We start from the raw sequence: 4253 nt of genomic DNA on the forward strand, positions 1-4253 counted from the left end.
AAAAATCTGTGTCAAATGACGATGAAATGTACCCAGTCATCACTCGGCTTTTGTCAGGTAGTCGCATTTCCTAATGAACTCATTGTGCAGACTGAACCTGGGAACTTCCTTAGGCTCGTATTCGTGACGCAAACAAGTATGATCAACAGAGATTGGTTTTTCTCCTACAAACCATTTCAGTTGCCGTACCGAGGAACTCGGTAAGATTGACTGCAGAACAGTGTAGCATGCAGCATTCCTGGCTCGGTTAATAGATAGATAGATAGATAGATAGATAGATAGATAGATAGATAGATAGATAGATAGATAGATAGATAGATAGATAGATAGATAGATAGATAGATAGATAGATAGATAGATAGATAGATAGATAGATAGATAGATAGATAGATAGATAGATAGATAGATAGATAGATAGATAGATAGATAGATAGATAGATAGATAGATAGATAGATAGATAGATAGATAGATAGATAGATAGATAGATAGATAGATAGATAGATAGATAGATAGATAGATAGATAGATAGATAGATAGATAGATAGATAGATAGATAGATAGATAGATAGATAGATAGATAGATAGATAGATAGATAGATAGATAGATAGATAGATAGATAGATAGATAGATAGATAGATAGATAGATAGATAGATAGATAGATAGATAGATAGATAGATAGATAGATAGATAGATAGATAGATAGATAGATAGATAGATAGATAGATAGATAGATAGATAGATAGATAGATAGATAGATAGATAGATAGATAGATAGATAGATGGATGGATGGATGGATGGATGGATGAATGGCGTAAATACATTATTCCCTGCTGACTGAAGGAAACCAGAAAATTCCATATTTATCATATTATGTCAGCTTGGAAGGCTTAGTTCAGGAATCTAATGACACTCCCCATCACAACTCTAAGTAGATACTTGAAGGATTAACACTACTTCAGAAACGCTGCTAAGGATGCGGTTGGAATCGGCTATCAGTGGCCAAATCCCCATATCTTTTATCCATCAGTGTGGTCACGATTTGTATACAGGCAGTCATGAGCAACCACCTAAGTATTGGACAGGAAATCTGGCACTACAATCATATTATCTTTCCAGAGCTGTTCATTCTACTACTGGCGGTGATTTCAATAGACCGGACAGCAATAAGTTGACGTGAGCTGACGTTAGTTGATACGATCTATTGTCCAGCGTTTATCCTATCTAACCATGTCCGAAATCATTGGGTGCGGTAACAGCAAAATTTGTAATCCGAGAATATGCTATCAGCAGGCCTCCGAGCATAAGAGTGAGTTTTGATGACAGTTGAGTATTTATCTATGAACGATAGGACGTTTCAAAGTATTGGTTTAATTTTTACTCACAGATTGGAAAAGGATGCACAGGACTGAAAGGAATCAAATGTTTCCATAGCATAAATAGCGTCGTTAGCGCAGCAAATATGCGATTAGCCGTGCTACTTTCATGGTATCGCATAACGGGGTATATTGTACGTAAAAATAAGGCTATGTTGCAATTTTTCTTTTCTTTTCACATCCAAACAGTTTCGAGGCAAAATTGGTGTAAGAAACGAGTATGTGATAATTGGGACTAAACGGGCACAAAAGTAGACCGAGTAACTAGTCATACGGAGGCTGCAAAAATGAAAATTTCCAAATTGATCGCATGAAAGTTTTGGCCTTTTCGTATGAATCGTGTTTGACAGCATGGAACTTGATTAAGAAATCAAATCGTTACTGCTTCAGCTGCAGTCAACCAAGTCTTTGGATCCATTATAGCAATACATGACGAGATCTGCAGATAATGAAGAATGACTCGTTCGGAATCATCACGTGTTCGGGTCAATAAAGTGTGATGAGATCGGGCTTATTACCAAGCCACTGAACCTAATTGCATCCCGGCAAGACAAATGCTTGCGTAATTTTTTTAGCAAGTTGGTAAGTTGAGCGCCAAGATATTCCAAATAACAACACCACGAGAAGGAAAACATAGCGAAATGGCGCGCGATAGCCTGCATTTCCTACTTGCGAGTACGGCTGACAAAACGGTCGCATAAGAATGCAACTGAAATAGGTGTAGAGAGAAAGAAACAAGCGCAAATAAAACCGTCTCTGCTCCACTGAACGACTACTCCGATAACGACTTCATCTCAAAAGCAACTATATGAGTTTGCACGAAAACCGGACGAAGAAGACTAATCGACTTACTGAAATGCGGCCGACTCCTCAATCCGACTAATTCTGCTTATCCCTTAGAATTTCCAATAAACTGAGTGATGTATCAGCGTGGTCGCAGGAAGGCGAAGATACTCCTACACATAAAAACTGTAATGCATGTAGTTTTACTATGATTCGAGAAAGTGTCACTTCCATTTTGGGGAGCCGAAATAAAGATTCACGTGTGATACACGTGCGTGCTCGGGAAACAGAACAGCACCAACGGACTTGTCACTCCGAAGACGGACTTTGTTCCACTTGGTCTACTTCGGTTCAGTGGAGGTGCACACACAGAAAAACAACAACAATTTGAAGATTTTGGGTCACCAATTTTGCTGATTTGACCGTTCCAAATACGTTGAAACGTAATCAGAGTAATTTGTTGACTGGTGTGCTTCGTTTTGAAATATGTGAAAATGACCGCAACATTGAGACATGCACATCGTTGCAATTATGCGCACGAAATATGCGCATATACCCACTGAACAAGGAAATTCCATGAAAATACAAGTTACATTCAGTCGAGACGGCTTTACCCACCATGTTTGTCTGGAAATCCAACAGTGCCTGTTAAGCACCTTAAACTGCCCCATCTGTTATCACCAAACGCACAACATTTCTCTTCACTTTTCCGTTTCTGCACCGGAATGCAGGTGATTTTTCGAGGTGTTTAAACAATCCTCATATAATGCAAGCTACAGAAATCGATTTCGGTCACTATTCCCCGCAATGGATGATAACAGTAAACAATATAATCCGCCTGCCGACAGTTCGCATCATTGCAACATTCGCGTACAATACCTACCGGCCAAACGATTCATTTCTATCGCAAAGTTTAGACAGTGCCAAATTCCCTAATAGCAAAATCCACCTCTAGTCGTCACTCACTTGCCTGAATCGACGTGAGAAATGTTTGGTCACAGAGAACAAATATCAGACAACGCCAACGCGTAGGTTGTGACAGCTCTCGCATCCTATGGACCAAATGACAGCTTGTTTTCGATAATGTTCAAAACAGAGACAAATTTGGTGATTACATATAGACCACTGTTCTACAACTGAACAGTCGTTCCTTGTCACAGTGTTGACCACTGAAATCCTGCTTCTTGTGTCCCTGAGTAACATCACACGAAATCAAAATTTAGTGAATAGATGAAATTCAAATCGGATTTGCAGGTCAACTGCTCTTAAAGCGATGGACGCACACGTACAGTAGGAAGGCAGGCGGGCTGCGCTCATCACCATCATCTTCAGGATAGCAGTGGATTATCTACTGGTATTGGTATTCGTTAAACTTACAGCTAATGTCGCTTAAACCTAGCAGAATATCACGCGTGATTTAGTACGGAATCACCTTCTATGAATAGTGGGTTTCAAGTGGAGAGTTCAACCGTTTTCTCTACAAGAAGCAATTGCCCATATCGCGCAATTACTCAATGTTTTTCCGGTGTTTCTGAAACCTCGACTTTTATTATAATACAGTCATTCTCTCGTTGGCACTTTTAAGTTTATGTATCTGATAAAAGACGTCAATTTATTTTCATATTCTCCTTTGATGTTACCTCGCTTTTTACCAATATCCAATAACCATGAACTCTATCTGCTGGTGCATTGACTCACGACGTATGACACTCCTCTTGTCTCTGTTGATTGATGGCCTTATGCCGAAACTTCAACTTGCTTGACGAGATGGGAAGATTAGTTTACTTTAGTTTTACTTTCACCGACGGTACGTAGATGATAGTTTTGTGCTTGCATCAAACATTTTTCAAATAAACGCCCTCGTGAACAATTTTAGCCGACAAATACCGCCATGCAGTTTACTTGTGAAACCGAAAAGGACCACACATTTCACTTCTTGAGAGTTACGTTAGCCAGGTTATCCTAGGATCCTAGGACACAATTTAATCCACATACGACACTGATGTGAACTGACAGACGAACTGTTAACCCAAACAGGAGCCTTGGACTGATGAATCTTCCATATATATATATATATATATATATATATATAT

The sequence above is a fragment of the Opisthorchis viverrini genome (assembly GCF_000715545.1).
Source record: "Opisthorchis viverrini unplaced genomic scaffold opera_v5_55, whole genome shotgun sequence".
In the NCBI taxonomy this organism is placed as follows: Eukaryota; Metazoa; Platyhelminthes; class Trematoda; order Opisthorchiida; family Opisthorchiidae; genus Opisthorchis; species Opisthorchis viverrini.